This window comes from Anas platyrhynchos, chromosome 8 (assembly GCF_047663525.1).
Source record: "Anas platyrhynchos isolate ZD024472 breed Pekin duck chromosome 8, IASCAAS_PekinDuck_T2T, whole genome shotgun sequence".
Classification (NCBI taxonomy): Eukaryota; Metazoa; Chordata; class Aves; order Anseriformes; family Anatidae; genus Anas; species Anas platyrhynchos.
Window position 1 is genome coordinate 26,928,844 of NC_092594.1, and position 25,357 is coordinate 26,954,200.

General features: G+C 38.9%; 1 protein-coding gene across 2 annotated transcripts in view; it reads left to right on the forward strand.

Annotated features, from left to right (window-relative positions):
• Positions 1-25,357, forward strand: part of ADGRL4 (adhesion G protein-coupled receptor L4) — a 165,221-nt gene that overhangs the window by 12,671 nt on the left and 127,193 nt on the right. The gene's annotated exons all lie outside the window — the stretch shown is intronic.

Sequence of the window (25,357 nt, forward strand, 5' to 3'; positions counted from 1 at the left end):
GAGTGAAAACTGATTTAGAAAATTGAAAGGAAATTCTACCTAAGACTACACATAGAAAATTATGGCTGTTTAAAGAGATATGTAACATATGTAGGAAAATAGTTAAGTGGCACAGGGAACAAAAGAACGGACAAGAAGTGTCAGCAAGAATAGGCACTTGTACTGTCTGAACTATAAGTGGATTAACTATGCAGTGTAAAATGCAGGCCATGGTGGACAATTCTTTCCATTTTTTTCTTTTATTTGGATATACTTTGAATTAAATTGTTAGCAGTTCTGTTAAAAACAAGCAACTCTGGTAGCAGAATCTGCAGGGAGAACGTTATTTTTGTCAGAGCACAGAATAGATCTGAGGTTCTCAGACTAAAAAAATTCCTGATTTACACTGACCAAATTCTCTACACAAGGCAGAATTAATCATTGTAATGATATAAAACTTACCCTAGCTAATGCTCAGGACAAAAGCAGTCAGTTTGTAATGCTGACACCGTAATGCTAAGTCCGAACAGCAACATGATACAAACACTTGCTATTTAGGAAGAATACCTTTGAGCTTGGGAGTTTTGTTTGCTATTTCACTTTTTTTTTTTTTCTGTTATAACAGAGAAGCTGAGACTTTGATCAACGTGGTATGACAAGTATTATCACATTTCACTGCCCTGCAATGGTAGTTCAAATGAAATCCAGACTTTCCATGTTTAGCACATCCAGGCTGAACATTTCCATCTGTGATACTCTTCCACCATAGTCAGTGTGAATTGTTGGGAGAGTTAATGTGTATATGAGAAGATCCAGGTTTTTGCAAGGGAATCTTGAATTTTTAGTTAAGGGTATCTGACATTCCCTAGAATGGCTGACCTGAGCTCACAACCACACCATCGTATTCCTCTGTTTAAAGCTAAACCCAAACATGAACAAACTTTGAATCTAAGCATTTGAGATGGGTATCTAAGTTTTTTGTTTTCTGTGTTTATTTCTGTCACAAGCAGAAAATGATTGCTACATGACAGGTAGTCTTACTAGCAGAAACACAATAAGAAATATTAAAGAAAAGTTTTGATTGTCTGTCAGCGTGTCCCCTTAGGAAAAACTGCCACATAATAGCTGACATTGGTCCCGGCTCTACACATTTATGCTATTTGATTTGATGTGAAGCACAGTGAGTTGCAGCTGGCAGATATTATTGCAATATTGAAGTATTTTACAGAGTAATGGTACATTCAGGCAGTATGGCATATTCCTAACAGCTTCTCTGTACTTTCAGTTCAACAGCACAATTGTGTATACAGACACTGAAGTGCTCTCTGCATTTACTTGACAAGATCTCTGCAGTGATGCACTGTGTTACTTTCCTTACCACTACTCAGGTAAACCGAGGGTAAAAATATAATGTGTAAATTAGTTATAAACCACATAAGGCATACCAAAAACTTCAGAAATGTATAGATTAAGTTTAAAAGCCTGAAATTTTATAAAGCATTCATAGAATCATCCAGGTTGGAAAAGACTTCCAAGATCATCAAGTCTAACCATCCACCTAACATTACAAGTCTACTAACCAACATTCCCAAGCACCACATCCAATGTCTCCTAAATGCCTCCAGGAATGGGGACTCCACCACTGCCCTGGGCAGCCTGTTCTGGTGCCTTCTCCATGAAGAAATTCTTCCTGATGTCCAATCTAAACCTCCCCTGGTGGAACTTGAGATTCTTGCTTTATGTCTTATGACTTGCATGTGACAGTCTCTTGCCTGACCTTACTGCAACCTTTCAGGTAGTTGTATAGAGTAATGGGATCTTCCCTCAGCCTCTTCTCCAGACTAAACAGCCCTAGTTCCCTCAGCCTTTCCTCATGTGTCTTGTTTTCTAGTCCCTTCACCAGCTTTGCTGCTGTTATCTGGACATGTGCTAGTAACTCAATATCCTTCTTCTAGTGAGGGGCCCAAAACTGATTGCTGTCCTGATTGCTGAAGTCTCACGAATTCTGGGTATAGAGGGAAGACCACTTGCCTGATCCTGGTGGCCACGCTATTGCCATTACTATCCGGGATGCCATGGCTTTCTTGGCCACCTAGGCACACTGCTGGCTCATGCTCAGCACACTCAAGTTCTTTTTTGCCAGGCAGCTTTTCAGACACCCTTCCCTGAGCCTATACCACTGTGTGGGGTTGTTATGGCCCAAGTGCAATACCCAGCACTTAGCCTTGTTGGATGTCATGTGACTGGACAAGGCCTATTGATCCAGTTCATCCAGATTATTCTGAAGGGCCTTCCTTCCCTCATGCAGACCAACATTCTCATTCAGTTTAGTGTCTTCTGCAACTTGGTGTCTTGCTGAATACATTCAATCCCCTCATCGAAATAATTGATAAAGATATTAAACAAAACTGGCCCCTGTATTCCTCAGGGCCAAGTACTACGTGTGACTGGTTGCCAACTGGATTTAACTCCATTCATTGTGACCCTTTGGACCCAGCCATCCAGCCAGTTTTTTACCCAGTGAGCAATACAACCATCTAAGCCATGAGGAGCTATTTTCTCCAGGCTATGGGAAACACTGTGGAATTCCTTGATAAAGTCCAAGTAAACAATATTCAGAGCCATTCCCTTGTCCACTAAATGGGTTATCTTGTCATAGAAGGAGATCGGGTTAATCAGTCAGGATCAGTCTTTCATAAACCCATGCTGTCTCTGTCTGATCACCAGATTGTGCCATGTGTGTTTTGTGTGATAGCACTCTGCCAGGCTCTGTGGCCTTCCCTAGCACTGAGATCACACCCACGGGCCTATAATTCCCTAGGTCTTCCTTCTCTTCCTTCCTGCCCATATTGTAGATAGGGGGTTGTATTTGCAAACTTCCCATTAACTGGGATCTCATTGGTTAGTCAAGAGCATTGATAAATGATGGAAAGTGGCTGGGTGAACGCTTCTACCAGTTCTTTCAATGCTCTTGGGTGGATCCCATCTGGATCAAGAATGTTAGTGTAAATTTTCTGACTGTGGAAGTACATAGCCAGTTCCACAGTATTTCAGCTTTCAATTTTGGAAGAAAGCAGAGAGAGCAATGCCAAAGAAAAACGAAGCTTAACAAACCTTGTGTTGATTTAAGCCATAGTTTTAACGCACCCTAATCCTTACTGTAAACTGCTCATCTTTGCTTTTTTTTTTTTTTGTAATTTTAATCTAGAACACAACTAATTTGCTCCTTGGTGATGGTCAGCAGTATAGAGGTTGTTTCTCTTACTGAGTGTTTTAATAGAGTACTTAGCCCCCACCAGCTGATTTTAAACTTTCATTTATATAAATTATTTTGAAAAGTTGAATTCAAGCCCCCTGGAATATTTGAGAAAACTACTTCAAAATGTGAGTTAAGATAGATTTATTTATTTATTTATTTATTTATTGAAATGTTCTTAAAATGCTTGGAACACCCCATTTCAGCACTCAGATGAGGCTGGATCTTATACTGACAAACAAGACTTGCTACGGAGGAAGTGTTCTCTTAAGATAAGTTGAGTATTGTGGCTTTCAAAGGTCAAACTTTTAATGGCACTTATTCTGTTCTACTGTTTGAAAATAGAAATAAAATACTACTAGGATTACCACCCAACATTTAATCAGACTATTCATGTAGTGTTTGTTTTGGTAAGCCACTTGGCAAGTCTGAATGCCAGAAAACCTGAGAGAGAAAAGAGGAAGGAGGAATCTAAAGATTACAGAGAAGTCAATAATACTTTTTTTTATTTTTTTTTTTTAATCTTAAGAGACTATGGCAATAGGATACTTTAGCATTTGTGGAGGGATAAATTAGAAATTAGAAGGAAATGACTTGTGTCTTTATGAAGCCTCAGAAATTTAAATCTTTCTTATACTCAGTGGTGTATTAGGGAACAGGGTAGCCAAGTGCATGTATGCATTGCTAGCTTGGACAGGATAAAATAATAACTGTAGCCTACTCCAAGCATCTGAGTGTTTCTTATCCTCCTTCACAAGCACAGGTGATAGGGTGGAAACTGTTGGCCTCCAACAGGCGATGGAGCACAAGGAAGCTTCATGGCATAGTGAAATGCCCTGTCTACGGAAGATGTTGGTACTGGATAAGTTTTCCCTGAAGTGTTTGGGTTCACTGCAAAAAGTTTTTTTGCAAAAACTTCACATTTTATTATTTCTTGTTACATTAAAACAAGTTGAAATACTTTTTCAATGAGTTCTTTTGGTAACGATCCATCAAAAATTTAGAAGGAATCAATGTACAGCTGTGAAAAGTTTCAATTTTATCAAATCATCATTTTCTGTTTGAAAAAAAAACTGTTTCACTGGAAAAATTTCTGCAAGCTTCATTAGAAAAATCCCTGGACAATTATGCAGTCCAATAGCTCAGCAAGAGTCTCTCTCCTGCCATTTTATATTCTTTTGATGAAAGCTTCTACCTCCTATGGTTTTTTTCAGTTTATTCTTCTACTTTCACAGTGTATCTGGTCAATAGAAGAACTGTTCTTTCTAAACACAAGAGAACACTCCAAAAGATAAATCTTTGGGTATCTGTGTCAATTGTGCATGAAGTCTCTTTTGGGCTAACACCTTTCTTTGTGTTATCCTATTGGAAAGCCAGTTTTAAGGCTAAATGTTCATGGAAAGGAAGTTTATAAATCAAAGGGGAGAGTGTTTTTAGGGAGAGTACAGATTTGCTCCCTTCCTCACTGAACCAAGTGGACTCCCCCTGACAAGCTGAGCAACCACTGCTAACCAATACTGCCAAGATTCAAATTATATTGTCACATTTCTGAGTAAATAGTTTATTATTGGACCATAGAAATTGGAAAAACAACTTGAATAAATCAGGGGAAACTCACTTGGCCTCAGAATGTGAGAGGGGCAGAAAAAAGTAAAATAAACTGCTCAGGTAAACAAATCATTATGGACTATTTGCTCACCTCTGAAACTTCTATAAATGTGAAGTGTTGTTTATTAAGAATGCTCATACTTCTTTGAGCCAATCCTATTTAGAAGTTTGTTTAATCACAAGGCTACTTCGAGACCTCTGCCAAATGTCTGCATGCTTTATGAAGAAAATAATTATTTGACTTTTTAAATTATGTAACAAATGCAGTTAATGTTCTTATTCATTAATGGTTAGTTTAGTTGATTCATCTGTATGTCTGTAGGAGAAGCATTTCTATTAAATTATCTCTTCCAAATATTCTTTAATTACCTATCAGTATTTATTAGATTCTTTCAACAGAAGTGAATATTCCACTGAATATGAAAACTAATTTTTAGAAATGTTTGTTTTTTTTTTTCTGAAAATAGCAGAAATGGATGAAAGTTCAAATATTAAAGATCTTTTTAGACTGGCACAGACCAGTCTACCACTGTCAAACAGGGCATGATGGTGCAGCAACCAACAACCTCAGCTGGTTGTCAGCAGGACAAGCACAGGGAAGTCAGTGAGAATGGTAATTGTGTGTTCCACCCCAAGCATATGTGCAAAGTCTTGCAAATGGCAGCAACTACAAAGAAATAGCCTTCTAGAGGCAATGAAAGTTCCCTGATGTCCACAGGGATGAGGTTCCTGGATGAAGAGAACTACATTTTCTCAAATTATTCACTCTGGGTTTGACTACTCAAGGGTAAGAATTGCCTTTTTCAAGTTGTGGAAGCTCTTTCACTCAGAAAACAAGAAATAGCCTGAATAAGTAGGGAAGAAAGTTAAGGTGTTATCTTCAATCTTCACAGAAGCATATAAGTTTCTTTCCCTGATTCCCCTTGCTACATGCACACCTTGCGATTTGCTGTTTGGTATGACAAAATTCACATTGAACACTTATAGCAATCAATGTTATATGTGATGTACTGTCATAACATTATGGGGAACACACAAATTCAGTATGCTTGAACTGAAAAATATAGTAAATAATACAATATAGTGGCTTATATTTTCAGTAAAAAAATAATTATAACAAAAATCTACTGCTTATACTTGGATTCATGGCAACTGTACGTACATGCACTGCTTCCTCCATAAATACTGGCCTGGCTTGCACTTCAGTGAGATGAACTGTAAAAACAGGCTCTACTTTAATGTTTCATTGACAGTACTGCAAGACAGTCTTGTAGAATAAGTTAAAGGATGCATGTCAATCATAGCTGATCCACATGTTCACTTCACATCCCTCTACCCTTCTTTAATATTGTCTGTTTCTGAGTTATCCTGTTTAACCTTAAGCTGCCAATGCTGATTGCACAGGTTTTCTATGCTGCTCAGTGCAGCTGTAGGGTTTATGACAGGAAAAAGGAATTAGAAACAAAAACATAGAAAAAAAAAAAAAAAAAAACACAAAAAACCACCTTTGCCTTATGAAGTGAGGATATGAGTGAATCTACTGCACTACTTACAGTCCACCCACTTCCAGGGAGATTGACCACAGTTTTCCATATAGTTTATAGATTAATAAGAAGAGAAAAAAATGAAATCAGTGATATTTTTTAATGATTTCCAATCATAGTTATAATAAAAAATAAACTGAGAACTAAATCTTTTTGATAAGACAAGCCATTATGACTTGGTATTAGTAACCACAATGTTACGTGCAGCTAGGAGGAAAATATTGCTCTTTCCAGTTGTTGTCCAAGGTGAGTTATCCTGTAGATTTTAGTTTGGTTCCTTTTGGAATTGTGAAGTACCATCTTATAACAAAAGTTTGTGCCTTGTGTTTGAAGCCCCAGGAAAGCTCCTGTTGCATCTCCTGTCTTGGAGATTGTATGCATTGCTAGATTTTTCCTAATGATCTGTAGGGCAAATATTGCTGTCAACTCACTTCATACAGCTAGTGAAATAAACAAATAAGAAGAGAGAAATCATTTCTGATTTCTTCATTTCCACACTGGTGTATGGCCATTAATCCTCACCTCCAGCCTACTTACAGTGTGATATTCCCTCACATGTGCTGGCCTGGGGACAGAGGAAGGCAAATCCTATTTTAAAAACAGATGGCCAAAACCATATACTTAATAAAATATTAAGCAGAAGTCAACATGAATCTACCATCCCAACAGCATTACCTTTTGACTCCCGCAGGAACTCTCTCTCCTGTGTTTATTGCATTGTGTATATTTTATTGAGTACTCTGTGGAGGATCCTGCCTGTCCTTCCCTCCCTTGTTTTCAAAACACCTTGCAGAATTAGGCGCTTTTCATTACAGCTGTAGGCTTAGCCTAAGCAGTTCTCTCCAGAAGAGATCATCTAATTTTCAAGCCTAATTTTTCAATTCCAGAATGTTGATATCTGTTAGCTAGCAAGGCTCCACTTAAAGCTAGAACAAATAAGCACTTCTAAGATAAAATTGATCTTGTCTTGAGAGTATGTCAGGACATAAACTTAAGGCAGTAACTGCCTTCTAGTTTCTATCCTTTGGCAGCAATTGAGTCTAGGTAAATAGTTCAGATGTAGGTGGCTGTGCTTTATAGGGAAAAATCAGTTAGCAGTTATACAAATTTAGCCATTAGGGAAGAAGTTTCTCCTTTGAAGATTTCAAATATGCTTACAAACATTACCCATACAATCAGTAAAAATGAAATAAAGTCTATAGGTTTGTAATTCCCACAGAAAAGTCAGCCCCATCTCATTAGATTTATCTTCTGTGATTTCTCTTCTAGCAATTTCTTCTTCAAACTTCTTTGCTTTCAGACATTTAGGTTTTATAACTGTCAGAGAGAAGGAAAAAAATGTGTGGAGAGGGGGAGAGGGGAGTGGTCTAGAGAAAACCTAAGAGTGAAATATTGACTAATACACAGTGACTTGGCATCTCCGGAGCCAAGAAACATCAGTCTGGAAGCAAGCAAAATAGCATGTCTCTGAATATAGAAAGTAGCAGGGCTAGGGAGGTGATCGTCCCCCTGTACTCAGCTCTGGTGAGGCCGCACCTCGAGTACTGTGTTCAGTTTTGGGCCCCTCGCTACAAGAAGGACATCGAGGTGCTTGAGCGGGTCCAGAGAAGGGTGACGAAGCTGGTGAGGGGCCTGGAGAACAAGTCCTACGAGGAGCGGCTGAAGGAGCTGGGCTTGTTCAGCCTGGAGAAGAGGCTCAGGGGCGACCTTATTGCTCTCTACAGATACCTTAAAGGAGGCTGTAGAGAGGTGGGGGTTGGCCTGTTCTCCCACGTGACTGGTGACAGGACGAGGGGGAATGGGCTTAAGTTGCGCCAGGGGAGTTTTAGGTTGGATGTTAGAAAGAACTTCTTTACCGAAAGGGTTGTTAGACACTAGAACAGGCTGCCCAGGGAAGTGGTGGAGTCACCATCCCTGGAGGTCTTTAAAAGACATTTAGATGTAGAGCTTAGGGATATGGTTTAGTGGGGACTGTTAGTGTTAGGTCAGAGGTTGGACTCGATGATCTTGAGGTCTCTTCCAACCTAGAAATTCTGTGATTCTGTGAAAGAGAAGAGGGATCCAGTCATGACAGCAAAGAGCAGAACTGAGAACAATAGTGCTAATTTAATATATTTTTCTCTTGCATTTGCAAAGCTTGTCTTGAGCTAGAAAATGCAATTTCTTTCTTAGCACTTCTGTCCTTCATTCAGCAAATATTTTCCCTGTCTGCCTTGTGTTTGCTTCTCTCCTGAGCAAGCAGAAACTCTGCCATCAGCTCTGGAAACAGTATCAGACATTTCACTAACACATCGCCTGACATTTAAAACATGAGTCTGTGTTTTGGGGAGCTCACATTCAGAGGATGCTTTTACAACAAAAAGGCAGATTACATGCATTCCGCCTCTGACTTAACCAACTCCTTTTGTAGGTAGGTATTTTAAATTACCCTCTGTGCAGAGAGGACACTTCATTATGAAAACAGGCTGATGAAAACATGTCCATTTAATGTGAACAATCTGACACTTCCCTTTGCACATTAACTGAGTTCTGCTGAGGATGTGACATTGATGTCTGGAGTAACAAAAAAAAAAAGTTATCATTAGGGCTATGTGAAGGATTGAATTATTGAAAGATACATGCCTTGATTTTTCGTGTTATTACTTAAACCTCCTGTGATTCTGATGCCCAGCTCCCATCCCTACTGAAAATTGATGTGTTATCAAGGTGAGTAAATTCTAAGCAGCCTACACATCACCAGGCTTACTCCCTGGGGTTAGTGTATGGGTTTAAGAGCTGGGAGAGTGTTTCTACAATGAACTGGCTGAAAACCCTTCTCTAGAGAAGAGGTGAAAAAATGTCATTAATTTTATGAAGAAATGAATGATCCCAAGAGAAAGAAAAATCTAGAACATTGATAGTATCTAAAAGTAAAACTAGAGCAGGTCCTTCTTTAACACTTTTCCTTCTGTGTTATACAGAAATGAAGGCAGAATTATTAACTGCTTTTTACTAGTGTGCCATGGCAAACACAATTAAAAGCAGAAAGGAGGGTTAGGACTGAAGTGCAGTGAATGCAAAGTAGTCAGGGATTTTTAATTGGAACAATTTATCAAGCTCTCTAATGATAAATCAAGACTGGCAATTTCAAACTAATAATTCTGATTTATCAAAAATCAGGAATAAAGCACTTGGTTGTTTTGGTCAACTTGGCACGTCTGTTGGCTTGAACCACCATAGTGCGTTGTTAAGGTGCAACAGTTTGTTTCAGTTTTTCTATATGGGTATTTGGTGCATCATCCTGAGAAAGGAAAATGGGAGTCATAATGCATTAGTTTGCTGATGTCTCATAGCACTTGAGTGTGACACAGATTTGCACTGAAATTACCCCATTCCACTTAGCTTCATTGAATCATACCATTTCAGTGCAGAAATGTCACATTCGGTTTTTAGGAGAAAAATCAAAACCCTGAATTGTTGTTTTCCATACAAAATAGAAATATGCCATAAGAAATAAAATAAAATAAAATAAACTCTTCATCCTGATTTGTGAAGAAAAATCAGAAGTTTTCCATGGAGCAAAACCTCAAATTTTTATTTGTCTTTGAGTAGCTTGACTCAAGATACAATTCTTGCAAGATAATGCAGTGGATAAATACCATTGCTTTTACATAGTGGAGTCTCATTGTAGTGATTTGGGAGTTTGGGGGTGGTTTGTTTTTACTCAGTGTTGTATACTTTTTTGTTTTGTTTAAGTATAAATGATAATACTTGATGGTTTTGGGCATTTTAACTGAGTGTGACTGAATCAAACCTCAGAGAAAGTTTATTCTGGAAGGATGTAAGATTGTGATATGTCTTTTCTTGAGACTAACACAGAATATATATCCTATAAAGTGTGTATTATAGAATACCTTTTTTTTTCTTCTACCTCCAACTTCACTGTAGGTTCAGCCTGAAAACTTTTTACATTCCTTTAAAAGAAAGCCAGGAAGTTTGAAGAAGAGGAGCTGATAACCATCTCAAATGTGGTTAAAAGTGAACACTTATTAATATTTTAAATAACTGAATATATTGCAAGTTCTGAAGAATTAAAATTAGTTTTAAAGGCTCTATAGATCAAATTAATTTCTTGAGTAGAACTAGAAGTGTCCCTTTCAGGATAAGAAGCCACTGGAAAATCTCCTTGATACTTTTCTAATTCTCCTCAATACTTTTCTTATTCTTCTCTTTCACTAAAGGAGATTTATCTTTTATTTAAATAACATTGGATATGTTTCACATAGAAAACTAACTTCAAAAGTACCCAGCTTTCTTCTTACCATCAATTATTAGAGCCCTCCAGGTGTTTAGTCTTCTAAAAATGTTCAGAGAACTTCATCTGATTTTTGACAGATTCAGGAGGGTTTGGATAGCCAAGAAATTCACCTTCAGCCTCAAAAGATCTATCTGCTCATGGCAAATTGATTTCTAACCATCCTCCTCCTCTAAGGCCTATAATCCCTTTACATTTGTTTATAAACTAGGAATTTATTCAAGATACTTTAAAGATCTCAAAAGGAAATATTATTGACTTATTTTTCTGAAATTGTCACAGATGTAAAGCTCTTGCAAATAGCAAATGTAAACAATTTTATAATCATGAAAAGGGAGAGTCTGTGGGATACATAGCCCTCGTCACAAGCAGACATCGGGAATGACTGATGCTTGATGTTCACCTGAGGACAGCCTGGCCAAATGCTGGGGGAGTAAATGCATGTGGTTTCAGTGAGATGAGTGCTTGTAGCACTGCTGCAGACACAACACCTCTGAAAATCAATTCGGACTTGTATTCTTTTTCTATTCTATTTCTTTCTGAGATTTATTTCAGCTGAATGGCTGCCAGTGCTCTCTTTATTACAGTCTCTTGAAGCCTACAGCCACTTTAGCCAACCAGCCCTGTCTAACTCTGTCTTCAGTATATTTTGAAGTTGTTTTGGCTGAAGGAGAGAACCAGTGATTGTAGAAAAAGCCTCTTTCTCTCTAAGCTGATACTGGGTTTTAAAATTTCTAACACTGGACTCAGATCAGAAAAGGGGAGGGAGGGAGCACCTCAAAGCCTTTTTCTAGGACTACTTTTCCTCCACCCCATCATGGGCTATCTGTGAAGATCTGGTTATTTCTGAGATGCGGCAGCTTCTCAACACATGCTAGGAGGATCTGCAGAGCCCTGGCAGAAGCATGCTAATATCTTTGGGGTAGTTACTTTATGTTCATTTAAAATGCAATTAAACAGAACAAATACTATGAGGAAATGGACAAGATTTTACATTTGCATACAAAAATTAGGAGGAAGATCTTTTCATCACATTATAAATTTTATATAAACATTTTGGAAGGAAAATAGTGTGGCAATAATATAGACTGATATAATGAAATAACTGGAATGATAGTACTTTTGTCCACAGGTTCAAAAATTGTTCCCAGAGAAGAATTAATAATTTATGGAAGTGTTTATCCCTGTAATTAAATACTGGAATTGAGAGCCAGTTCCTGCCTACTTGTTTTAGTCTACAAAAAATAGTCCTAAACTCAAGAATGAGAAATTTGCATGAAAAAGTACCTTTAAAAGGTTATTGCATATTGTAAAGGAAAGGCTCCTTTGTTCTGATTCAAAATGGAATGAGTCTTTTCTGACAAAACTCTGGATACAAGCAAGGGAAGCCACAAGACTCACAATGGAAAAGGAATGAGGAGCAAATCTATGCTTTTATATTTCTACTGTGCTGGTATTTAAGGGTAATAACATACCTGTTAACAAGTTTAAGGTCTGTAATGCTAGACACTTCGGCAGTTGGAGCACGCCTTCCTAGCTATTGATATACTTGACAAAGCACCTGGTTAGGTCTTCGATGAGCTTGAATGAAGTATTTTCTGCATAAGGGCATGGAACTGAAATTGTAATAGGAGGCTGTAGTATTGAATAGCACTTTTTTAGGGCCATCTTCTGAGCCAGTATCCCTTATATAGCTCCTTAAATAAACCAAGAGAGTTTAATTCTAATCCAGAGTAAAGGGATGAATTCCCATTTCAATGAACTTTGCTGGATAAATGTGAAAGCAAAGGCTTAGCTTTTGGCAGGCTACCTTCCATATTTTTTCTTCCTAACATTAATGAGGTTGATATTAGCATAATATAACTACTGAATTTCCTTTCTAACCTGAATAATTAAAAAAAAAAAAAAAAAAAGAGGTGGAAGGGTAATGGGGGGGGAGGGGAAAATGGCTTGAAATACTATCTGCTCTGATTTCAACTCTGAGGTACTAATCTTTCTTGGCAAACTGAGTATACTGACTTCTGAGTATACTGACTTTGTTTGTGCTGCTGAATATGTAGCACAAAACAGGTAAGTATGGTGTGGTAACATGAATTCCCCCTTGCCCTTGAACAGTCAGCCAAACAGGTCAGCCCTACAATTCCTTATGCCCCATAAATCTACACAAAGGTAGGCACAGGGGAGGACTTCTTTCTCAAATAGCCAAGAAATATTAATAGCTAGAGGGCTTGAAAACACTGTGTGCCTGTGGGAGCAATATAAAAACACTGAATCCCTCACACTGTCTCAGTTTGGAAGACCATGGTGCTGCATATGATACTGTGGGAGCCACAATTACTCAGAAGTGATCCACACAGATCACTGATGCATTCTGGTCCTCAGTGATATAAGTGTTGTAAGTCACGTCTTTCTTCATTACCACCGCAGAAAAACATGATTGCAAGTGCTGCAGCTACGCGCTATTAAAATTCTCTTTTTGTCCAGTGAGCACTAAGACGTAGCTGTGGGGTCATCATACAAAGGCAATCCATTATTTTGAGCAGTGTAACACTTAAAGGCCAGCTTGCGCATTAACTATTTTAATTGTCAACTACAACAGCACTGTGGTGTAACATTAAAGGTGCTCTAAAGTTTGCTGTTTGCTGACAGTGCATGACAGTTTTGCAGACCATAACACTTTTACAAATGCTACCTTAGGCAGGCAATATATATATTAATTATTTTTTTTTGGTGTAGCTTGAATTAACATGAGTTTGACAGAAGCCCAGATGGCTGGATTATTATTAGTTTTACATGAGAACTGTGTGACTAATGTTAATTTAAGTTCAGAAAAATAAGGATGAGATGGTCTTTCATTAATTAGATTCCACCAATTGGTGCAAGCAAAATATTTTTTTCTTTAAATTGATTGAAATTTCATGCAAACTACACTGCCTTTATATTGTAATTGACCAGTCCCCTTCTCCGTAAACACTCATATGACTGGTGTCACTCTCCTCATCTGTCTTTGGCCTTTATCATAAGTAAGGCTTATATTTTGGTATCCCATTAACCTTTAAAGATTAGAGAGAATTTGCTGAGGGGCCTCTTGGATGTGTTCCTGCCCTGAGGCAATGGCCTGTCTCTTACTCCACGATGTCCCTGTGTCACCACCTGGGACAAAACAAAGTAGTCTTGCTTTCCTTAAAGCACGGAGTAAATGTCACTGGTGAATTTTCCTCTCTAAACCTGTCCAGTGCACTCAGGTAGTGCTTCTTCCTCTCATAGAACCCCCCCCCCCCCCCCCCCATTTTATTTTTTTTTTTCAAGCCTATACTCAGATCTCTTAAGTTTTAAACATCATTACAAGGTCGTATAGGCCAGTTGGTATCTGACAGGGATTGCAGGCTGCTCCTGCAGTCAAATCCAGCCCTCTGTCACTACATATCCTATAAAAGAACTTTCATTAGTGATAATATTTGAATTCAGAGGTTGTTCTGTAGTTTTTTAGTTTTGATGAGATTATGGAGGAGATTTTCAAAGGCATAAACCAGACTTAATGTCAAAATCCCATTGGTTTTCAGTGGGAATCATGGGTGCCAGAAGTGTTTTGTGCCCTCAACAATTTTTCCCTATTTCTTAAACAAAGGTTGTACAAATGAAAGGTTCTTTCATTTTAGAGGACTTTGTAGAGATCATAAATTAAGGCTTAGATAGATAAACAATTTAAATCCAGTGTGCTTTGTAGTGGAACTATGCCCCAGAGTGCACTGTGTGCTAAGACCTAGATCATGCTTAATGCAGCAGTAGTCAGGGCGTCTGCTGATTTACTGCCAGATGTGCCAGACCCATCAGGATATTGTAATGCAGGGAAAGGGGCTGAGTGGGGAGCTTGCTGAAGTAGGACAGGGAGAACCGGTGAGGGACTTGGAGGTGGCAGGTGTCCGGTGTCAGGAAATGGAATATTTATTGAGAAACCAGATGGAGTGAGGATGTCTGTTCCTCTCTTGCTTCTCTCTTAATTTGGGGAAGTTTCTCTCTCTATATTACCACGTGACAGAAAATTTGGCAGTTGTGGTGACTACTGTGTGAGGAGACAGCTAAAAATATCAAACCTCCAGCATGTGAAAAAGCAATAGCATATGAGCTACCTAATCAGTTTTCTACACCTCTCACCTCTACAGATTGAAGTACTTAGCTGTATACTATTCATTAAGTAAAATCCCACTGCTGAATTCTGTTTACCAGGTAAAGACGTTTTTTTGTCACTGTTCCAATTAATCGGTGTTTCCTATGCACATGGAAAGAATTGCTAAGCTCTGATTCACTGCAGCACATCCCCCGCTGCTAAGGATAATAGCAGGGTGGGGGTGGGTTTGGCTGACTAATATGCCTTAAAATGCCATTTGGGTTATAAGCTCTTGAGGCATAATGATTTTTAGGTAGTCTATCATGTGTCATAATGTCACATCACATAAGGTAAATATGACTCATGTAATCCAGTTTGATACATTGCCATTAAAATATGCTGAAGGTTTTTTTTTTTTTTATGCAGTAGAATACCCCATGTGAAGTGTTTTCCCCCTGTATTTTTGTGCATCTGGTGGGAATATTTGCAGGAGCAGTACCAATTCTTCCTGTTCAGCCTCAGACAGAAGAATCTCGAGAGTCTCTTCAGAATCCCATGACATGGCCAAGTGTGGCATGGTTAAAATGTCTACTGAAAGTAGTGTGAAAGTGGCAAGTTTTGACCCTCAGGAAGACAAAAATATGGCTGTTTTAGAGAGAGAACCTCTTAAATCCCTCTGGTAAACAGCGGGAGTTGCAGTCTGTCAGTGTCTTGAAGTCTAAAATCTGCTGAACCATTTGGCACTGCTTCAGAGTTGGAAATGTTTTTCTTCATATGATAATAGGAAAAGGGGAATCTTGTTATGCTGCTTGCCTTTTTTTTTCTTCCCCTTTTAATGTCTAGGGGGCATTTCGCAACAGTAAGAAATTGTTCCATATGGATATTTTTTCACCTTTTAGTTGTCAGGCAAACACAGTGGTGATTTGGTGATTTGGTGTTCTAGTTAACAGGAGGTAAATAGGGAAATAAGGAGGTGTTTCAGTGACCAGGTCAGTGCTGTCTCTTAAGTGTGGTGGCTAAAATAAACTAAGAAGTAAGTGATAATAGTTCTTGCATAAACTTCTGGAACAATAGATAGTTTGCTATTTCCTTACCCTTTTTGGTGGGGGTGGAGTCACCAAGATGAAGCTGATTACACCGGCTGCAGGGCAGTGTGGCAAGGCACAAATAATGGAGTACAGGCTGTGCTTTCCAAGGAGAGCCTTTTAATTGTTTGGAGTCCACCAGGAAGTCAACTCTGCCCTGGTTTCCGATGCAATTCAATAGGCTATTTTCCAGAGACGTCTGGAACCAGAATGCAAACAGGCTGATAGGGCTGCTGAGAATATTCCCATAATTATAAAACCATGGAGGGACAATTTGTTTTGGGAGGTGTGCTGACAACTTACGACAAAACAGTGTATGCATTATCAAGCAGATATTGTGTTCCTGTATAAAGACCTGATAATGCCCAAGCGTGCAGGGCTTTCTGCTCGCTGCCAATAAGGAATGATGGCTACTTACTTCAAATAGTGGCATGTAACTCAGGAGAAACTCAAAGTTTTCCCTCTGAGGTGTACTTTATTATTAATTCTGTCTAGGCCCTCCACACTTCAAAACTCACTTCTGTAACATACATGTATTAACTTCTTTGAGCTGGGCTGTAGCCTTGTGCACCTCAAAGAAGGGGTACAGTGTGAAGAGCTTTGGTTTCTGAACTGGTTTCTGATCTAGCTACAGGAGAGAAGGATACTTGTGCTTCTGACATGGCGTTTCTACTTCCCCCTACTCCCCTGTGACAGGGCAGGAAGCCAGAACTGTCTGCCCTTCCCCTTCTGACAGATGCCTGTGTCACACAGGGTGGTCACAGCGTCCACTCTCTCTCCCTCCAAAGCCCTGGAAATTCATACTGCCCTGGGATATTCATGACTGAGCTTTTTTCTTTCCACAAGTGTTTATTTCTTTGGTCTGTAATGCTTGTCTCTACTTACACATTATTGCAGCAAAAGGCCTTTTAGATGAGCACCTAGTTCTTGCCTAGACTGAATTTTTACTTTCAGTCATTGTTATGGAAGCATCTGGATATGAATAGATTCATCTGGCTCAAGTGTAGCAGTCTCAGTCTCTTTTACTTTGTTCACCTAAGTAGCTCCACTAACTACTGCTCATAAAGTGCTCCTCCTTTAGACTGATGCTAAATGAGTGAGGCTAAGTATATAACACATTTTCCTTGTGGAGGTATTAATATATGCTGAAATCCTGCTCCTTTCCTCTTACGGCACAAAAGAAAAACTGCAGAAGTACTTTGCTTCTTCTGTACATGATGGCTAAGAGGGACAGGAACATTTAAGAATGCCTTATCCAGAGAATAGGATTTTTTGATTTTTTTGCAATGGTGCTGAATGAGGATATTCAGTTTGGTTATTTTAGAGAGAGACTTTTGTGCAGTGGGATGGATCAGGATTACTTAGGTCACTGGAATATGAATTAGTGTCCCTAAAATAACTTAAGAAACTATTGGCAACAAATGAAACTCTTCTGAATTTCAAGTCTTGTCAAGGATATATGCACAGATTCAACTCAATGTAATGGTTATGGGAAGAAAATGAGAATCTGGGCCACTGATTGTCTTTACTGTGTGTGGTACTGAACACAGCAAAGAAAAAAATCCTATGCCAGCTAAAGCAAGTGACAAAATTCTGGTAGACGTGCTGGAGAAATTGCATTCACTGTATTTAACATTTCTTCATTTTCCACACTTCTCACCAAATCACTTTGCAGCAAAATGTTATACTGCTTCACACTGTCAGATTTTAATTGGGAGAATTTGATCAGCACTTATATTAGTTCCAAGAACTGTTGATAGGAGTTTAAAAACTTGTCTGTTGCTAATGCCAAGTACTTTTTAGAGGGGAGGGGGGGTAGAGGGGAGAAAACCTGTTTCTGCTCTAACTGAAAGCAGTGGAAATCAGTTCTCCTGAAATCAACTTACTGTCTGTTGCAAAGATGATCAGCAGTAGAGCAAGAGTAGCTTTTAAAAAGACTGCTGGCATACGGGCAACACAAAGAAAGCTGCACATTGTGACACTCCTAAAGAAAAGAGGCGAGAGATTCAATGGTTGCTTTCCAGATCTCACAGCTGGACCGCTAAGTTAGGAAACATAAGCAAGCTATCATGTCACTTTTACAGGAGCAGAGAAAAGATGCTTTTGTCCCTCTGTACAGAAGCTGAAGTGCTGCAGTATTTTTTCTAATCCTTGCACATCGTATATGGTGTTCGTGAACTTCAGCTTTAATAAAAAAAAAAAAAAAAATCTCCTACCCACAAAAATGTAATGTACTGCAGTGTGTGTGTATGTATATGTTTGGACAACAAAAGAATTTTAGATGTGTGTTTTCTGCCAGCACACAACGTTGCTGCTGTGCAGCTTGACTGATTTCTGAACATTTAAAGGGGAAAAATAAAATGGTTGTTTAAGGGTTTATAGATTAAAAAGCATGGCAAAATCTTCCATAACTAGGCAACAGTTTCAGGCCTTGATGCTCACGTGTTTTCCTGGTTCTTTTCTATAATCTTATTTCACTGCAGATGGGTGGGGGGTGGAACAGCAGTGAAAGATGTCAAGACAGAGATTATCAGTAGAAATTAGTCAAATGTTCAGTGTTCTCACAGTGTAACCATTTCCATGCTCTAGCAGAAGAGTCCTTTGCTGTTATTTCCATGGCATGATCATGAGCAATCTCAGCTGCTCTGAGTGATAGGGACATACAAGCACTAGCAAAGAAATTCTACTATCTATTTTGTAGGAGGCTTCTGGATACGGAATGTGTTCCAAGTAATATCTCTTACTAAAGCATTTTGGTTTTGTTATCTGGGAATAGAAAGGACTCTTCTCTACATCTATCAGTTGTATGCATGGGTATGCATAGACACAAGTACATGTACACAGTTCTCTCACATGTGCTGACGTGTCACATACTATACAATTAAAATACTTCACTCTTAAGTTACTGGATATTACTTCAGCAAAGTCTTCCAGCATCTCTGCATTTTCATTCAGAAGAGCAGTTATGCCTTAGAACTGCCATAACCAGAAAAGCTGCCATTCATGATTTTCTGTTTTGAAAGTAGAAACTATTTAAAACTGAAACAATTTTGATCTGATTTCATGACAATATAGAATTTGTAAAAAGGGGGAAAAAACAAGTATTGCCTCAAATCATCCCTCATGGCATGTCTTTCATAGCTTTACTTTTAAGAGTTTTACTAAACAAATACAAAAAGCCACATTAAAGAGGCATAAAACCTAGTACTCATTTTGTGTTTCCGAATGTTAAAAGCTAACTCTGTTCAGGATTTAACAAGCATCCACCTACAAAGGCTGTCTGAAAGTAGTTAATCTACAGTAAGTGTGCAGGGCTAATGCACATGGAAGAAATGGCTGTGCTTCTCCATATTTAAAATGGTATAATATAGAGTGGCTCAGAAAATTTTGTGTAGGTCAATTTTTTAAATATTCAAGAGTCAAAAATGTCACAAATTATGTCCTAAAGAGATGTAAATCTTTGTAGTCAAGATATAGAATAGGCGGTACAATTTCCAGATCTGGCTGGAGTAGGTATATGTTCATATTGGAAATACATGTACCAAAATATTATTTTTAAGAAACAAGAAGAAATGCATCTTGAAGGTTAAATGAAAAGCAGTGGTGTTAATTTGTCTCCAGTTAACCTAAAAGATCTGTGAGAAAAGGATAGAAAGCCACCTAGTGTGGGAATGGCTGTGTGGAAGGCTGAGGGGAAGGAAATTCAGGATGATGTAAACTAAGCTTGAGACCCAAGAAAGCGAAACAATTATTTTAAGCACACTTATAAAAGAAAGTACATTCTGTAAAAATATAATGATTCTTTCTGTGGATTAATAAATTTGCTACATCGATGCAAACAGATCTGTGCTACCAAAATAATACTTATTTGGTGAAAATGATTTTTATCAAGGTGATTAAACCAAATGATGATGATATCTGTCAAAATGCACTGGATAGGATAGACAGGATAACCACATTTGGGCCATTGTATCTGAGCATCTATTATGATAAAGTTCTTTAGGTTGAGTAGTGCATGTGGAATAGCTACAGAAAGCCCTTGCAGGAGGGAAAAGAACCCTCATTTCACAAGGAAGAAGGGGATAAAGTAATGTTTTCTCAAGCAGAATGTGTGAAAACAAATCTTTTGTGGGAGTTGTGCACGGGAGGAGGTGGGGAAGGGAGGGTGGCTGCAGACAGAGGCAAGATGTTCTGCAGTCAGTGCCAAGTTGCTCGCACATCCCATGGAAGTGGAAGGGGCTTCCAAGTCAGCCTGGGCAACTTCTGCAACCTCTTTTGCCAGCCTGTCTGTTTAACGCAAGATTGTTTTACATGGGGATTCTTACTAGCTCCTTTCATACAGCTTACATACCTATTAGATTAGGTTCAAGTTTCTCTTGCATCCATACTGTATCCAGATGGCATGGATAAACTGTCCAAGCCTACATCCTGTTCTGCACGTTAATTAAGATCCGTAGTTGCTTTGCTTAGCATGCTGGTTGCCTGGCTCCTAGTTTCCACCAGTTGCCCAGCATCACAATCTAGCAACAAAGGGAGAACAGATCTATTAACAGGTAACTTTCCCTAATCGAGGGTGAAGTGTCCTAGCCACAAAGGAAGGACACTAGTGTGCAGGCTCTCTCTCCAGAGCCAGATTATTCAGTAGAGCTTTAGCCCCTAGATTTCTTTTTTTTTTTAGCTTTGAAATCCTACACTTATTCAAGAAGCTCAAAGTATTAGGAAAATGCTTCATGTTTCAGCAAATGTACAAGAGGTTCAGGGAACTGGCTACCACATTAAACAGTTACCCTGTGGCCTGCACTGTAAATGAAGAGGAATAACAGCAGTTATTGAAACTTGTTCTACTTTGTCACAGAGCTACTGGAGCTGCCTGAGCTTCATTGCTTGCTTTTTGGAAACCCGAGAAGAGAATATGACCCAGAAACAATCATACCTCTGTAGTCCAATTGTTCCCCCATGCTTGGGGGAAAAAAAAAAAAAGTGAAAGGAAAAAGTGGTCAGAGTAGCAATATTGTACCATGTGGCTACATTTTCAAGTTGCTCAAAGCCTATATGGTGTTACATTGCTTTCAGACACAATAAAATGCCAGTTATTAATCCTGCAATTATCCAGTCTTATCATTGCTGTCCACACAGGCTGGACTTCTAGATGATATTGTTTTCATTAGTGTGACCAAAGGAAAATTTAGAGACCCATCTCTCAAATGGACAAGTGAGAAATATTAAGAAATTAATCCTAATACTTAATTACATTAATATATTTTGTCATTCTGGATGGGGCTTTTTGATATTCTGGGCAACTCTTCTATCAATTCATTTTTGTGGCTGCAAAACATGATTACTGGGGAGATGGGGGAAATGCTGCTCATGACATCAAAAAGCATAGCCTTCCTGTCAGCTCTGAACATGGAACAGGAATATCTAATCAAAAGGGTTTGCTCTGGATAATATCAATTCCTGACCACAAACTTTAAATCCACGTTATAGGAGCACAGCAGAATGATCTACAGGTAACAGAAATGGAAAAAAGGAATTGATAGGGAGATCAGACTGTGACTAAAAGGAAGCAGGGAGGCTGAAAGGCAGCATTTTAGCAAGAAAGACTTTTGCATGGCTTTCAGGTACAATTGGGCAGTTTTGTATAAAATAATTTCATCCTGGAGACCATTTAAATTTCATTGATAAGAATGCACTTCATTGCCTCATTTAAAAATTTCCATTGTGGCTTTTTCCCCCTGATTTGTATAAAAATAAGAACCATCTGTAGGGGGGGAAAAAACACAACTTGTTTGTGTGACTGCTTTGCTGTTGTTGTTTAGATTTCTAGGAAACAGATGTGTGTTTTTCATTTGGGGAAAGCATACATCTGTTCTGCTAAATTCTCTCCAGAAATCCTTAATTTTCCAGTAAGAGCTTATTCAATTACATTTGAAAATAAGAAACTTTCCCTCCATCATCTATACGCAGGTCTGAATTACAAGGAAAAATGGTCAGTTTGACATAGTGAGAATTTTTCTTCAGCAAATCTGTAAGAGTTTGCAAAATGTTATATAATAATTTACATAACAGAAGAAAAGGGAAAGTAGTAACAAATATACTTCTGTAATCTATGAAGGGATATCTGCACAGTTGGAACTGTTACTATTATAGTCTCATATTGAAGACTGGACTACAGTTTAACGGGGATGAAACCAATAACATTGTATAGAAATTCCTGTATAAGTTTTACTATAGATAGAATTCCCACCTACAAATTTCTTTAAAAAAAATAAATAAATAAATAAATAAAAAGGCATTCTGCAACAGGGATATTATTGACTTTTATATGGGGATGGCTTAAATATTTTACATTGAAGTTATCATTCTCTTGCTAAATTTACGGGTCTTCTCCAGGAGTTGAAAAGGGGAGTTCATCTCATGTGTTCAGAACATTAATCAGCTTTGGGATCCTACTTCAAAAAATTACCTGGTATATTTCTTCCATTTCTTACTATTTTGAAAAGAAACGAGCTACAACACAGATTGTAATATCATGCAAGTCATTCATATATGCCCATTTCAGGGTTCAAATTGCAGTATCTTCCATTAAGAAATCTTTCTTTGGCTAGGGGATTTTTATCTTTAGCTTAGAAATAAAAAATGAAGAAATTGCATAGTCAGTAGTCAAATCTCAGTGCAGAAGAGATCTAAGAGTACATCAAGAGGAGTAAACCTATTAACTCATTCCCCTTTAGGGAGAAGATCCTACAGTAGAGAAACATTTTGGAAATAAATTTGAAGCAGGTGGACAGAGCAGCAGGAGGGCAGTATCAGGCTAATACAGCAGGAGGGCAACACCAGCCACTTAGAAAAAAATGAATTGCATGGGCTGTAGGGGACTGCGTATTAGAATTGCCAAGCTGAATATTTCCTACTGCATATCCTAAATAAATTAAACCTGTCCAGAAATATGGGCAATAATAGCTCCCCACATGATACAAGTAGCAATGGAAATGAAAGTTGGCCATGTGTGTTCCTGTAAAGCCCTGAAACTTCAGGTGGGGTGTCACTTCAGTCCCATTTAAGCCTATTGCTGTGAGCTAGGCCCCTAGACAGATGTAAATGTCCCTGTTGGTATATTTTAATGATACTACTCACATTGTCTATACAGCAGTGAATGTCTTTCACTGTGACAGGCAGCTTCCTCTGCTTTACATTCCTTTTGTAAGCCAGGACTGATGCTGTCTGGTGGTGGAAAACAGGGTGGGCAGGACTGCCTGCAGGAGGTGTATCTGTGGGTGAACTAACAACTGGGAGAACCATGCCAAGTTCCTCCTGCTGTACCTTGAGTCAAGCTGCTCTGCACCAGTAGCAGGCCCCACACCCTGTGACAGGGACCCTGTTTCTCCTTGAACAGCAGATTCAAGTCTGACTCCTGGAGCAGGGTGGGCCCAGTCCCCTCGAACCTTTATATTGCTGGAATAGCCCCTGACTCCCTTGGTCAGCCACGCTGGCTGGTGTATGGCTGCTTGCATTAAAGTGTATTAGTTGGTTCATTTGTCTCTGCCTCGGCTGCTTTACTTCTGGAGCTTTGTGATATTGGCTGGTGCTCCTCAGGCAGCCGTTGTAATGCTGCCTGGATGTTGCCCACCTGCTTGTTTGTCCGTAGATGCCTGATATTTTGCCTGCTGTCACTCTGCCTATATCTTTTCTCTCTTCTGTGGCAGCTGGCCTGGTTGTGGGTTGATTTGTTGCATGCAGCGCTTTTCCTCCCCTGACAGCATACCTTAGGCTACAAATTGCACTCTGAATTTTCTGTTTCATAAGAGTGCAAAGCAAACCCTGTTGAACACAGCTGAAACCTCCTCCTGACTTCAATGGGACACCGAATCATATCCTAGGTCACTGATGCTACAGGATAAGCCAAAGAGTTTAGCTCTGTGCTCAAAATACCACACTTCTGGGAATACTGTCCAATAAATTAATTTTTTCTAGAGAGGTCCCTGCTCTATGGAATATTGAGGTTTCTCAACATTTCTCCTTCTAGACTTCATCTTTTCTTTAAAGTACAATTTGTGAGAACATCTTTCATAATTTCAGTCTGATGAATGTTCCTCCTCAAAGTCTCTTGATCTGCATTTCACTTTGCTGTTTTTCTGATGCAAAGGGTTTCAGGGTTTTATGCTGCTGAAGAAAACATTCTTCCAAGGAAGACATCTTTCCTTTAGTCTCCCATGGGAATGCATCTGTATTTCTGAAAGAGCAAAATTCTCTATTGGACCTTTTGAAAGAATCGCTGGAGTTTCCAGACTCCTCTGGGACTCCTGTCTGTCTCCCCAGTAGTAGATAAAAACTGATTGGTGAGGCACTCAGCATTTTTCACTTTCTTGTCTTTATTTCAGTGTGCTATAGAGAAGCTTGAGTTACTGGGAGAGCCTGCCCCCAACCGCATCCCAGGGTGGGCAAAGGTCAGCTGAAAGTATTGCTTAAATAATCATAGGATTTTATTGTGTGATCTTGCACCACATGTGACTTCATAGTGGCCTTATGAAATTCTTTCTGCTTTAATTAGCAGAATGTCAACATTTGTCTTCTACCCATGGCTTTAGGAGAGGTTTAACACTAAGCTATTAGACATCATCTGAAAACTGACAGGCATTTTAATCAAGAAACATGTTTCTAAAACTTCAGTGTAACAAGTTAGCTGTGAGTAGGTTAGAAGAGGACAGCAACAGAGACATCATGCAGATGTAAGTATTTGTTTTCTATTTCAATAAAGAAAAGAACATATGACCAAGGTTAATCCACCATAACACCAGCCTTGGAGCTGTTGGGAAGTGTCCTGTCAAGGCTCCTTGGGTTAACTCTTTCCTATTCACACAATACCTCATGATACAGGGAGGAATATAACAAAACTATTTTTCTGGTCAATTATGTTTGTATAACTCTTTCCTCTGCTTACAGAAGAAGGCAGATGAAGTTTTCCGTGTTCAGCTCAGGTGCATCTTTTTATCCCAGTAAGTTCAAGTCCTTCCCCTCCTCCTCTCTCTGGAAAGTTCTTCCAACAGTACTTTTTGGGATCTGCCTTCTCTGGCAGTATAGCACCCTGCACAACACCCTTTTTCTTGCACATGAATGCAGGTAAAGCAAACACTCAAAAGCAATACTAACATCTAACAAGTGAATGCAGAGTAATCACAGGAGGAAGTCAGAAATAGGATGCCAGGAAAGGGCCTCAGGGTGTGTTCTGTACCTGGCCAAACAGGCGGGATAATCAGCTTTGTGATGCTGATGCCATGCAGAGATCCCTGCTCATCCCACCCTGCAGCCCCACAGGCTGTGCAGAAAGTGGTAATATTTGCAAAATAGAAGTTACTGCCTTACACTCTCAACTTGAGGACTATGCTTTCCAGCAGTCTCCATTCTCAGACCAACTAGGCAATAAACAGAAGTTGCTTAAATAGGAAAAGACAGATCTCATTTGTAAGTAATTGCAATGTAGTC